Raw genomic sequence first — 14,955 nt, forward strand, 5'->3', positions numbered from 1 at the left:
CCCTCCTCCACTGAAGTTAGTACAGCAGTGCCTCCAGCAAGGTTTGCACATCCCAGCCGGGACAGAGGGAAGAGGCCGTGAGGGTACAGGCACAGCCAATCCCGGTGGGGGAGGCCTGCTGACATGGCAGGGCTGATGGGGCAGCAGGGATGAGAAAAGGATGTGAGGGAAGAGGTGTTTACCTGCAAAAGAGAGCCTAGTAAAGAAAAACTTAAGACAGCTGCAGGTTTAAAAAGGCTCTGACATCCTAGCCACGGCAATCAGACAACACAAATAAATAAATGGCATCCAAAATCAGCAAACTTGCAAGATACACAATTAATAAACAGAAATCTGTTGCATTCCTATACACTAACGTTGAACTAGCAGAAAGAGAAATCCGGGAAAAAATTCCATTCACATTTGCATCAAAAAGAATAAAATACCTAGGAATAAACCTAACCAAGGAAGTGAAAGACCTACACCCCGAAAAATACAAGACACTCAGGGATCATGAGAAGATGGTGGTGTGAGTAATTCAGAGGAAATCTCCTCCCCAAAACATATATATTTATGAAAATACAATAAATACAACTATTCCTAAAAGAGACACCAGTGGATGCAGTACAACAACCAGGATACATCTACATCTGTGAGAACTCAGCATCACACAAAGGGGGTAAGATACAAGCTGCGGCCAAGTGGGACCCAAACGCTCCCCCACCCCATAACCCGGTGGGAAGAAAGGAGTCAGAATGGGGAGGGAGAGAAAGCCCAGGACTGCTAAACAACCAGCTCTAGAAATCTGCACCCAGAACGCAGACACAAGGTGCACAGGGTGCTGGATTTTAGAGAAACGGAAAAGCAAAACCTGTGGGCAGGTCCCCGCAACCGGCGCCCCTGAGACAAAAAAAAACCGAGTGCTTTCTGCAAGTCTTAAAGAGACAGGGACCCCATAGCTGCAAGAAGTTGTCCCGGCAGCTGGGAATACCGGGGAAACTTGGCGCCCTAAACAGAGGCAGTGCAGCTCTGAAGCCCCTCACAGAACTAGGCAGCCTGCCAGTCATTCCTCCAACTGGCGCGGACCCTGAATCACAGGCCCAGTAGCAGTAGAGTGGGAGTGCGCACTGGGGGCGAACGCGCTAGAAGGAACCGAGAGCAGATCTGTGTGCCGCAGGGCAAGCCCGCAGCGGTGCAACCGAACAGCCCGGGTGCGGCTCGCGCGCACCGGCGGCAGTGAAGCCAGAGCCCGGTAGAAGCCTGCGCGGAAAACTCCGCGTGCACCGGCAGCGGAGCCAGAGGGAGCAGGCACGCTCACAGGAGCCGACCGGAATCCAAGCCCAATGCACAGCAACTCGGGCCAGACCCAAAGGCCGCTGCTGCCACACAGCTGCCTGGCAGGGTCGCTGCTAGCACAGAGGAGCACACCTGGCGTGCCTGCCACTCCCCACAGGGCTCCTCACTGCTCTGATGGACACCCCACCCACAGCAGCTTAGGAGATTAACCTGGTGGCTGCTCCAGGAGTGCAGGTAGCCGACACAGGCAGCGGAGAAGGGCAAGGCATCCAGCAAGCAGGAAAGGACTTTCTTCTCCCAGCTGACACACCCGCAACCTGTCTATAGCCACTGCAATCACCATGAAAAGGCAAAAAGATGTAGTCCAGACAAAGATAGTTACACCTGAGAAAGGATCTGCAGAGGCAGACCTAACCAGTCTCCCTGAAAAAGAATTCAAAATAAAGATTATAAACATGCTGACAGAGCAGAGAAATATGCAAGAGCTAAGGGATGAAGTCCGGAGGGAGATTACAGACATCTGGAGGGAGATCACAGATGTCAGGAGGGAAATTACAGAAGAGAAACAAACTCTGGAAGGATTTATAAGCAGAATGGATAAGATGCAAGAGGCCATTGATGGAATAGAAACCAGAGAACAGAAAACATAGAAGCTGATGCAGAGAGATAAAAGGATCTCCAGGAATGAAACAATATTAAGAGAACTGTGTGACCAATCCAAAAGGAATAATATCCGCATTATAGGGGTACCAGAGGAAGAAGAGAGAGAAAAAGGCATAGAAAGTGTCTCTGAAGAAATAATTCCTGAGAACTTCCCCAAACTGGGGGAGGAAATAGTTGCTCCGACTACGGAGGCACACAGAACTCCCAAGAGACGGGATCCAAAGAGGTCAATGCCAAGACACATAACAATTAAAATGGAAAGATCAGGGATGGGGACAGAGTATTAAAGGCAGCCAGACAGAGGAAAAAGGTCACCTACAAAGGAAAACACATCAGGCTATCATCAGACTTCTCAACAGAAATGTTACAGGCCAGAAGAGAATGGCATGATATATTTAATGCAATGAAACAGAAGAGCCTTGAACCAAGGATACTGTATCCAGCACGATTATCATTTAAATATGAAGGAGGGATTAAACAATTCCCCGACAAGCAAAAGTAGAGGGAATTTGTCTCCCACAAACTGCCTATACAGGGTATCTTAGAAGGACTGCTCTAGATGGGAGTACTTCTAAAAAGAGCACAGAACAAAACACCCAACATATGAAGAATGGAGGAGGAGGAAAAAGAAGGGAAAGAAATAATCATCAGACTGTGTTTATCACAGCTCATAAGTGAGTGAGGTCAGACAGTAAGGTAGTAAACAAGCTAACCTTGAACCTTTGGTAACCACAAATCTAAAGCCTGCCATTAAAATAAGTACATATCTTTCAATAATCACCCTAAAGGTAAATGGACTGAATGCACCAATCAAAAGACACAGAGTGGATAAAAAAGCAAGACCCATCTATATGCTGCTTAGAAGAGACTCAACTGAAACCCAAAGACATGCACAGATTAAAAGTCAAGGGTTGGAGAAAGATATTTCATGCAAACAACAGAGATAAAAAAGCAAGTGTTGCAATACTAGTATCAGACAAAATAGTCCTCAAAATAAAGAAAGTAACAACAGTAAAGAAGGACATTACATAATGATAAAGGGCTCAGTCCAACAAGAGGATATAACCATTATAAACATATATGCACCCAATACAGGAGCACCAAAATATGTGAAACAAATACTGACAGAATTTAAGGAGGAAATAGAATGCAATGCATTCATTTTGGGAGATTTTAACACACCACTCACCCCAAAGGGCAGATCCACCAGACAGAAAATAAGTAAGGACACAGAGGCTCTGAATGACATGCTAGAACAGATGGACCTAACAGACATCTATAGAACTCTACATACAAAAGCAACAGGATACACACTCTTATCAAGGGCACATGGAACATTCTCCAGAATAGACCACATACTAGGCCAAAAAAGAACCTCAGTAAATTCCAAAAGATTGAAATCCTACCAACCAACCTTTCAGACCACAAAGGAATAAAACTAGAAATAAATTGTACAAAGAAAGCAAAGAGGCTCACAAACACATGGAGGCTTAACAACATGCTCCTAAATAATGAATGGATCAATGACCAAATTAAAATGGAGATCCAGCAATATATGGAAACAAATGACAACAACAACACAAAGCCCCAACTTCTGTGGGACACAGCAAAATCAGTCTTAAGAGGAAAGTATATATCAATTCAGGTATATTTAAAGAAGGAGGAACAATCCCAAATGAATAGTCTAATGTCACAATTACTGAAATTGGAAAAAGAAGAACAAATGAGCCCTAAGGTCAGCAGACGGAGGGACATAATAAAGATCAGAGAAGAAATAAATAAAATTGAGAAGAATAAAACAATATCAAAAATCAATGAACCCAAGAGCTGGTTCTTCAAAAAATAAACAAAATAGATAAGCCTCTAGCCAGACTCATTAAGAGAAAAGGAGAGTCAACACACATCAACAGAATCAGAAACGAGAAAGGAAAAATCACGACGGACTCCACAGAAATACAAGAATTATTAGAGAATGTTATGAAAACCTATATGCTAACAAGCTGGAAAATCTAGGAGAAATGGACAACTTCTTAGAAAAATACAACCTTCCAAGCCTGACCCAGAAAGAAACAGAAAATCTAAACAATTACCAGCAACGAAATTGAATCAGTAATCAAAAAACTACCTAAGAACAAAACCCCCAGGCCAGATGAATTTACCTCAGAGTTTTATCAGACATACAGAGAAGACATAATACCCATTCTCCTTAAAGTTTTCCAAAAAATAGAAGAGGAGGGAATACTCCCAAACTCATTCTATGAAGCTAATATCACCCTAATACCAAAACCAGGCAAAGACCCCACCAAAAATGAAAATTACAGACCAACATCCCTGATGAACGTAGATGCAAAAATACTCAACAAAATATTAGCAAACCAAATTCAAAAATACATCAAAAGGATCGTACACCATGACCAAGTTGGATTCATCCCAGGGATGCAAGGTTGGTACAGCATTTGAAAATCCATCAACATCATCCACCACATCAACAAAAAGAAGGACAAAAACCATATGATCATCTCCATAGATGCTGAAAAAGCATTTGACAAAATTCAACATCCATTCATGATAAAAACTCTCAGCAAAATGGGTATAGAGGGCAGGTACCTCAACATAATAAAGGCCATATATGATAAACCCACAGCCAACATCATACTGAACAGCGAGAGGCTGAAAGCTTTTCCTCTGAGATCAGGAACAAGACAGGATGCCCACTCTTCCCACTGTTATTCAACGTGGTACTGGAGGTCCTAGCCATGGCAATCACACAAAACAAAGAAAAAGAAGGAACCCAGAATGGTAAAGAAGTCAAACTGTCACTATTTGCAGATGACATGATATTGTACATAAAAAACCCTAAAGACTCCACTCCAAATCTACTAGAAGTAATATCGAAATTCAGCAAAGTTGCAGGATACAAAATTAACACACAGAAATCTGTAGCTTTCCTATACACTAACAATGAACTAATAGAAAGAGAAATCATGAAAACAATTCCATTCACAATAGCATCAAAAAGAATAAAATACCTAGGAATAAACTAGCCAAGGAAGTGAAAGACCTATACCCTGAAAACTACAAGACACTCAAGAGAAATTAAAGAGGTCACTAACAAATGGAAACTCATCCCATGCTCCTGGCTAGGAAGAATTAATATCGTCAAAATGGCCATCCTGCCCAAAGCAACATAAAGATTCCATGCAATCTCTATCAAATTACCAAAAGCATTCTTCAATGAACTGGAACAAATTGTTCAAACATTCATATAGAACCGTCAAAGACCCTGAATAGCAAAGGCAATCCTGAGAAGGAAGAATAAATTTGGGGGGATCTCACTCCCCAACTTCAAGCTCTACTACAAAGCCACAGTAATCAAGACAATTTGGTACTGGCACAAGAACACAGCCACAGACCAGTGGAACAGAATAGAGACTCCAGACATTAACCCAAATATACATGGCCAATTAATATTTGACAAAGGAGCCATGGACATACAATGAGGAAATGACAGTCTCTTTAACAGATGGTGCTGGCAAAACTGGACAGCTACATGTAAGAGAATGAAACTGGATCACTGTCTAACCCCATACACAAAAGTAAACTCCAAATGGATCAAAGACCTGAATGTAAGTCATGAAACCATAAAACTCTCAGAAAAAAACATAGGCAAAAATCTCATGGACATAAACATGAGTGACTTCTTCATGAACATATCTCCCCAGGCAAGGGAAACAAAGGCAAAAATGAACAAGTGGGACTATATCTAGCTAAAACGATTCTGTACAGCAAAGGACACCATCAACAGAACAAAAAGGTATTCTACAGTATGGGAGAACATATTCATAAATGACGTCTCAACAAACAAAAAGGAAATAATCCAATTAAAAAATTGGCAGAGGAGCTGAATAAACAGTTCTCTAAAGAAGAAATCCAGATGGCCAACAGGCACATGAAAAGATGCTCCACATCGCTAATCATCAGAGAAATGCAAATTAAAACCACAATGAAATATCACCTCACACCAGTAAGGATTGCCATCATCCAAAAGACAAACAACAACAAATGTTGGCGAGGTTGTAGAGAAAGGGGAACCCTCCTACACTGCTGGTGGGAATGTAAACTAGTTCAACCATTGTGGAAAGCAGTATGGAGGTTCCTCAGAATGCTCAAAATAGAAATACCATTTGACCCAGGAATTCCACTTCTAGAAATTACCCTAAGAAAGCAGCACTCCAGTTTGAAAAAGACATATGCACCCCTATGTTTATCGCTGCACTGTTTATAATAGCCAAGATATGGAAGCAACCTACATGTCCATCAGTAGATGAATGGATAAAGAAGAGGTGGTACATATACACAATGGAATATTACACAGCCATAAGAAAAAAACAGGTCCTACCATTCGCAACAACATGGATGGAGCTAGAGGGTATTATGCTCAGTGAAATAAGCCAGACGGAGAAGGACAAGTACCAAATGATTTCACTCATATGTGGAGTATAAGAACAAAGGAAAAGTGAAGGAACAAAACAGCAGCAGAATCACAGAACCCAAGAATGGACTAATAGTTACCAAAGGGAAAGGGACTGGGGACGATGGGTGGGAAGGGAGGGTAAAGGTGGAGAAAAAGAAAGAGGGCATTATGATTAGCATGTATAGTGCGTGGGGGACACGGGGAGGACTGTGCAACACAGACCAGACAAGTAGTGATTTTACAGCATCTTACTACGCAGATGGACAGTGACTGTGAAAGGGTATGTGGGGGGGACTTGGTGAAGGGGGGAACCTAGTAAACATAATGTTCTTTCTGTAATTGTATATTAATGATACCAAAATAAAAAAAAATACAAGACACTCCTAAGAGAAAGAGGACACTAATAAATGGATGTTCATCCCATGCTCTTGGATAGGAAGAATTAATATTGTCAAAATGGCCATCCTGCCTAAAGCAACTACAGATTCAATGCAATTCCTATCAAAATACCAACAGCATTCTTCAACCAACTGGAACAAATAGTTCTAAAATTCATATGGAAACACAAAAGACCCTGAATATCCAAAGCAATCCTGAGAAGGAGGAATAAAGTGGGGGGAATTATGCTCTCCAACTTAAAGCTCTAGTACAAAGCCACAGTAATCAAGACAATTTGGTACTGGCACAAGTAGAGACCCATAGACCAATGGAACAGACTAGACAGCCCTGATACAAACCCAACCATATGTGGTCAATTATATATGATAAAGGAGCCGTGGACATATAATGGAGAAATGACAGCCTATTCAACAGCTGGTGTTGGCGAAACTGGACAGCTACATGCAAGAGAATGAAACTTAATTATTGTTTAACCCCATACACAAAAGTAAACTCAAAATGGATTAAAGACTTGAATGTAAGTCATGAAACCATAAAACTCTTAGAAGGCAACATAGGCAAACATCTCCTGAATATAAGCATAAGCAACTTCTTCCTGAACCCATCTCCTTGAGATAGGGAAACAAAAGCAAAAATGAACTCATGGTACTACATCAAACTAAAAAGTTTTTGTACAGCAAAGGACATCATCAACAAAACAAAAGCATCCTACAGTATGGGAGAATATATTTGTAAATGACATATCCGACAAGGGGTTAACATCCAAAATATATAAAGAACTTACACACCTCAACATCCAAAAAGCAAATAACCTGATTAACAAATGGGCAGAGGATATGAAGAGAAAGTTCTCCAAAGAAGAAATTCAGATGGCCAACAGACACATGAGAAGATGCTCCACATTACTAATTATCAGGTAAATGCAAATTAAAACCACAATGAGATATCACCTCACACCAGTAAGGATGGCCAGCATCAAAAAGACTAAGAACAACAAATTCTGGCGAGGATGCGGAGAAAGGGGAACGCTCCTACACTGCTGGTGGGAATGTAAGCTAGTTCAACCATTGTGGAAGCAATATGGAGGTCCCTTAAAAAACTAAAAATAAAAATACCATTTGACCCCAGAATCCCACTCCTTGGAATATACCAAAAGAGTACAACTTCTCAGATTCAAAAAGACATATGCACCCTTATGTTTATCGCAGCACTTTTTATAATAGCCAAGATATGGAAGCAACCTAAGTGTCCATCTGTAGATGAATGGATAAAGAAGATGTGGTACATATATACAATGGAACACTATTCAGCCATAAGAAAGAAACAAATCCTACCATTTGCAACAACATGGATGGAGCTGGAGGGCATTATGCTCAGTGAAATAAGTCAGGCAGAGAAAGACAAATGCCACATGATTTCCCTCATTTGTGGAATATAACAATGAAGCAAAACTGAACAAAATGGCAGCAGACTCACAGACTCCAAGGAACTAGTGGTTACCAAAGGGGAGGGATGTGGGAGGGTGGGTGGGGAGGGAGGGAGAAGGGGACTGAGGGGTATTATGTTTAGTACATATGGTGTGGGGGATCACAGGGAGAATGAGTATCACAGAGAAGGGACATAGTGGATCTCTGGCCACTTGCTGCACTGATGGACAGTGACTGCATTGGGGTATGGATGGGGTCTTGATAATATGGGTAAATGTAGTATCTGCATTGTTTTTTAATGTGAAACCTACATGAGTGTATATCAATCATACCTTAATAAAAATTTTTTTTTTAAATATCTAACACTATTATATTAGTAACTTATTTAAATTAAAGGTTACAAAGTATTTTCTGTATCAATGAAGATAATCTTTCCTCCTGAGGAGCCACCTGCTCCTGGAAGTTGAGCTGTCACTAGGAAGCAATTTTTTAAAAATTAATTTAAAAAAACCAACACAATGAGGTATCACCTCACACCAGTTAGGATGGCCAACATCCAAAAGACAAACAACAACAAATGTTGGTGAGGATGTGGAGAAAGGGGAACCCTCCTACACTGCTGGTGGAAATGTAAATTAGTTCAACCATTGTGGAAAGCAATATGGAGGATCCTCAAAAAACTACAAATAGAAATACTATTTGACCTGGGAATCCCATTCCTTGGAATTTACCCAAAGAATACAACTTCTCAGATTCAAAAAGACATATGCACCCCTATGTTTATCACAGCACTATTTACAATAGCCAAGATATGGAAGCAACCTAAGTGTCCATCAGTAGATGAATGGATAAAGAAGATGTGGTACATATATAAAATGGAATATTATTTAGCCAGAAGAAAACAAATCCTACCATTTGCAACAACCTGGATGGAACTAGAGGGTGTTATGCTCAGTGAAATATGTCAGATGGAGAAAGACAAGTACCAAATGATTTCACTCATCTGTGGATATATGAACAAAGCAAAAACTGAAGGAACAAAACAGCAGCAGACTCACAGAACCCCAGAATGGACTAGCAGTTACCAAAGGGAAAGGGACCAGGGAGGATGAGTGGGAAGGGAAGGATAAGGGGGAAAAGGGTGCATTATGATCATCACACATAATGTCAGGGGGTGGGCACAGGAACACAGTATAACACAAAGACAAGTAGAGATTCTATAGCATCTTACTACGCTGATGGGAAGTGACTGTAATGGGGTATGTAGTGGGGACTTGATAATGGGGGGAGTCTAGTAACCATAATGTTACCCATGTAATTGTACATTAATGATACCAAAATAAAAAAAATTTAAAAAGCACAGCATTTAGTCAGGAATAAGAGTGAAGTGTAGATCTCTGACCCTGCGGTGGTGCACCTCACATTCCATGAAATTGATGAAGTTAGGAGAGTGTTAGGGACGCCCCCTGCCTCACTCAGAGGCCAGGGAGGCCTGAAAAAGCAGGCTGGAAGTCAGAGAGACAGAGAGAGAGGCACTCCTCGTGGACACCCAGGCAGGCTGTCGGGGTCTGATTCCAGACACGCGGACACTTGAGAAGCCGCTGAAGTGTAGCCTCAGCCTAGACTCTCGCAGTTGCCCACGGCCTTCCTCAGTCCCTCGCATCCGAGGAAATGCCTCTGAAAGGGAATCCTGGCCTCCACTCAGGTGACTTTCCCAGCTCCCAAGGGAGAAGGGGGATCCACTGAGGGAGATGCAGGGGAACCTGTCCCTCTAGACTTAATAAGATCGGCAGCCGGGCTAATCCTGTTTAAGTGGCTGATGAGCACCCGATGCTGTGTGCCATAGACGGCTTCCTTCTGTAAGGACAGGGAGAGAAAAGACAGGTTTGGATGCCGATACTCACCTCCCAAGTTATTCAGGACGAGTCCCCAATAATGATGCCAGGGTTCTTGTTTGAGGAGTCGAAAAGTGAACTTAGCAAATACCCAAGGTAGGAGAGTCAGGGAGAGGCTTTAGTAAGAGGACAGAGCTCCTGGCTCATGCCAGGAGGGAACAAGAGAGCCCGTAGTTGTGCGCTGTCTAGGAGTTCTATAGGCAGTTGAGGATTTTGGGAAACTAGATAAAGGCTTAATGGTGTGGACTTGTTAAGTGGTCCCTGAATATTTAAAATTAACAACACAAAAAATTTACTGCTCTGATTTCTCCCTGAGATACCAGTGTCTTGGTTGGGGAGCATATCAACAAGGCCGCCTGCCCAGCCCCCAAGGTGGGCTGAGTTATTGTCTGTTTGCTAAAGAGTAAGTTAAGAATCTTACTTCTTGGCAAACAGTGAATCTGTGGCATCTTACTACACTGATGGACAGTGACTGCAGTGGGGTATGATGTGGGGGGACTCAATAATATGGGTGAATGTAGTAACCACATTGTTTTCTCATGTGAAACCTTTATAGGACTGCATATCAATAGTACCTTAATAAAAAATTTTTTAAAAAGAATCTTACCTGTTTAACTTCCTGGGTGTTAAAATGCCATCTTATCTTTAAGATGGGATGCTTCCTGCCTTTTACTATGTTGTCTGTGGCTGGGCTTACTTGACATATTAATTGCTCAGGTTATACATTACTTGATTAGGGGCTGGAGGAGGAAAAGCCGCATCTGGGAAAAGTTAAAGATAAACTGGGCCTTTTAGCAGGTTAAAGTAAATTTTACAACAGCCTCATTTAATTGACAGAATGAAGACATGGGCTATGCTGATATTTTCTTATCTGGGGGGTGTTCAAACATTCCAGGCCAGGGTTACTCCTGGCTTTTTAGTTTTAAGTAATCTTCATGGAAGAATGCTTATACTCCTAGTTTGGTATTTTACTTTAGAGAATTATTGTGACTCTGACTTTGCTTAATTGTTTAATAGGGAGTTTTGGTAGGGGTCTTTTTCCAGAGGCTCCCACCCTACTCTGACTACATCCACGGTCCCTGTCTCAGAACCTCTGTGGCTAGTTATGCTACTCCGCTGAAGATTACAAACCGAAAATACAGAAAGATATCAATTTCTAAATACAAAAAAAATGCAGTCAGTTCCCAGATCAAAGTAAAGAAACTTCATTCCCAAATAAAAAATACAAGAAGTACCTCATGAAAAAATTTTTAATTTTAAAGACGCTGCCTCCAGGCGGCCTCTCCCCCGCTGCCCCGCCGCGGGTCACACTTGAACTTCAGCCCGCCCTGCCCTAGCCCTCGGGGCCCCCGCCGAGAAAATCCACACACGGCACAACGCCTACCGGCCTCCTCATCTGCGCGGCCCGGCCCGGCCCCTCCGCCTGCGGCCCCGGCCCCGGGCGGATGCGCGCTGCGGGGCGGAGAGCAGCCACCCTCACCACCCGGGCCCGGACAGCGAAGCGGCGGCTCCGACGGGCCCCTCTCTCCCCGCCCCGGCGAACTTCGCCAGCAACGCGGACGTCCGCCCCCTCGTCCGGCTCCCCCGCGCCCTCAGGCGGAGTCAGGGGTCCCCGTGCCCCGCACCTTGCGGCCCGCAGAGCTGTCGCTGTCGCCTTCACCCCTAAAGCATTCACCCCTAAAGCAGAGCCCGCTCTGGACCCTCCACCGCAGATCTGCGGCAGCGGGAGCCGCTTCTCGGCTGAGCTCTCTTAAGTCCGGGCCGATGCCGCCCTCCGGCCGCCACGGGAGAGCCGAGAAGGGGCGAGGCGGCGATCCGAGCCCGGGGGCGAGGTCGGTGTCGCTCCCGTATGCGCGCCGGGAGGATGGCGCAGCCGCCCGCGCGAGTCCGTCAGCATCTGGTCTCCGCTGGGCCCGCTGCGCGGACGGGACGGCGCGGGCCGCTCCTCCCCGGACCGGCGGACCGAAACACGGAGGAGGAGGCGGGAGCGGCTTCTCTAGGAGGCGCTCGGGACGCTCCTTGTAAAGAAGTGCAAAGAGCAGCAAAAGTCAGGAAAAAGAACTGATAAAACCTAGCTAAACCCTAGAGCAAGAGCCACCCAGTTTTCGTAGAAACTGCCTGAAGCTAACATGCCTGCCCTAAGTTAGATAACCAGAGGTGGGCAGTAGCCTCGGGACATAACCCATGATAAGTCACGTAGACATGCTTGTGTGAGCTAGAGATTGCGGGAAGCGGTTAGGTAACCGGGGCGTTCTCGTTTCAACTCCATTGGTTAAAATATAGAATATATAGAATATGGTTTAAATTTATTGGTTGTAGAAATGCGCGGGCTTCGGTGCAACAGCTGTGAAAACCCTATATAATCCCTACCTAAAGTTGCCTAGGGGTCGGCAGCTCGGACTCGGCCTGCGTGTCAGGGGAGGTGCTGTCGGCCCCAGCTAACTGGCTGAATAAAGACTTTGCTTGGATTTACATCTCCATGTCCGTGTGGTTTGCTCTCTGGGGAAACCCCAGAGAGTCCTGGATCCTAACATCCTGAGTCCTGGATCCTAACATCCTGACTGCTGAATATGGCGGCCGCGACGCCTGCAGCTACTACACAGCCGCCGGACTTAGGGCTGCCCGCTCCTTATTGTCGGCCCTCGAGGCCAATCAGCACGCGGCGCCCCGGCGCAGGCAGCCATTGCACGCGGGCCCAGATCACGTAATGTCAGCCTCTCTCTTCTTTCCCTTGTCCAGATTCCCTCCCTACCTTTTTCTTCTGACTCTCCTGAGACCCTCAAATGCCAGTTGCTTCTAAAATACCCATCCCTCCCCTGGGACAGTATACCTTGGACTTGAGCTGAATTAGTAGTTGTAATTCAGAATTTTCCTATCTGGACAAGGTCAGCCACTGTTCATAGAACTGAAACATCTTTGGGGTGCTTATGTCCCGGGGTTACCTGAACTATATTAACTTGTACACATATTGGTCAAAACTTTAGATGCTAAATCCTGGATGGCAAAACTGACATGGAAAGGGATATACAGAGTCAAAAAAGGGTCTAAAAATTAGGGGATTGTCTGCTAAAATCCTAAATATTTCCAACTAACTTTGATTAGACCATAGTTCAATTATACACACAGAGAAAAGCTAGAACTACCGGAGATTATGGCCATACTTTTCACTCTTCCAGGGACACATCAGGTATCCTCCGTGATCTGGTAGGCGGAAGAACTGTGCGTTTCAGGATTTCACCCCTTATGTTCTGCCCTACTGTGTGAGGAGATGGTGACGTATTGCAAGGGGCTTATGGATCAATCCTATCCCCAAGCAGCTAAGGCTGCCTTCCCACATCTTCCTAAACAGCCCCTGGAACCCTTATGGCCTTCAACCAGGAGATTTCATCTAATGGAATTGACATCAGAAGAAAACTACTCTTAATTCATTGGGAAGGGACCTTATCAGGTACTGTTAGCAACAAATACAGCAGTAAAACTCCAGGGAGTCATCCTTGGGGTCACATTTCACAGCTAAGAAATCATTCATAGTTCTACATGGTGGACGGGCTCCTCCAAGAAGGGACTTCAGATTTAGATTCTCAGAGATCCCCTGGAAGCAATCTTTAGAGTATGTGGGTGATGCAGGGCAGAGGCCACTGTTGTCTAAGACATGGGGCTAAAACCCCTGACTAGTTCCTGTTTTGTTACTCATCTGCTTGCTTATAACCATTCTCATTTTCTATAGGCCGCTGGTCATTGTCCACCCACAATGGGCCTTTTCCTCTTTTCTTTCCTCGTTATCATAATTGCTGGGTCAGAACATACTTGTTCTAATACCATTCTTAGATAATCCCAGTCATCACTGCCCCCAGTCTTCCTGACTGCCGCCTGCACGTTCTTCAGCAGGTCATCGTGAGGAAAGCCCCTGGACAGCTCCCGTCTCATTAAACAAGATCATGGGGGACTGCAGCCAATGGCTCTGGCATCTACACAGACAAATGACCTTAAATAAGTCAACATATGACTTTGGTGGTGCCCTTCTCTCTCAGAAAAAGAGCCAGTTATTACAGTCAGCTCTATGTTGATTCAACAAGGGGAGATGGGCCATTCACCTGCCGCCTGGAAGACATGAGTGGAGAGCCAAGCATGCAGCTGAGCTGAGGTAAGGCCTTTCTCTGGTTCCCATTGTCGGCTCTCTCCTGGACCTCCACATACCCTACTGGATATGTTTCTTTTGCAGCCAGGATGCCCGGTCCTGTTTGCCTCAAATACTTCATGCACTTTAGGAAGAGTATTCTAAGACTTATCTATACACAGAGACACTAATCTAGAAATCACCAGTTAGAGAACAATGAGCCACTGAGTCACTGGATTACAGAGCTTTAGCATTTAGAAGCCAGCCTTTTAAGTTTGTTTCTTGTCCAGCAGGAAAGTCCCAAAAGAATGCATTTTTCACCATATTTATCCATCACATGCTAAAATAACACAGAACAAATGTACAAGATTTTCCACTGAACTACTTGTGCCTTCCTGTTAATCTGTCTCAAAAACCCTTTGCTGAAAAGGATTTGTAATGGGTTATCTCACAATAACAGAAATCTTTTTCTCTTTAAAATTTCTACTTGCTCATCTGGGAATACCCACATTACAAATTCTTGCTTCAATAAGTAAGTCTATTGTTGAAAGGAAACTGCATCTTTTTTTGTAAAGCAAAATGTGTGTATGTGTTCTTTAAGACTACCTGAATGTGTGCATATTCACACACAGCAGAACCTGCCTACATATCTAGTATGGGTCTAGATAGATAGATACACATACATTCGTGCACAGAGTATAACAT

General features: G+C 44.0%; 1 long non-coding RNA gene across 1 annotated transcript in view; it reads right to left on the reverse strand.

Moving 5' to 3' along the window:
• The window catches only part of LOC118912241 (uncharacterized), a 61,812-nt gene extending 51,826 nt beyond the window's left edge, over window positions 1–9,986 (reverse strand). Inside the window, exon 1 of the long non-coding RNA XR_008998275.1 lies at window positions 9,641–9,986. This is a non-coding gene — a long non-coding RNA (uncharacterized LOC118912241). The remainder of the gene's footprint in view (window positions 1–9,640) is intronic.
• Between the last annotated feature and the right edge of the window lie 4,969 nt (window positions 9,987–14,955).

Source organism: Manis pentadactyla, chromosome 6, assembly GCF_030020395.1.
Source record: "Manis pentadactyla isolate mManPen7 chromosome 6, mManPen7.hap1, whole genome shotgun sequence".
Taxonomy (NCBI): domain Eukaryota; kingdom Metazoa; phylum Chordata; class Mammalia; order Pholidota; family Manidae; genus Manis; species Manis pentadactyla.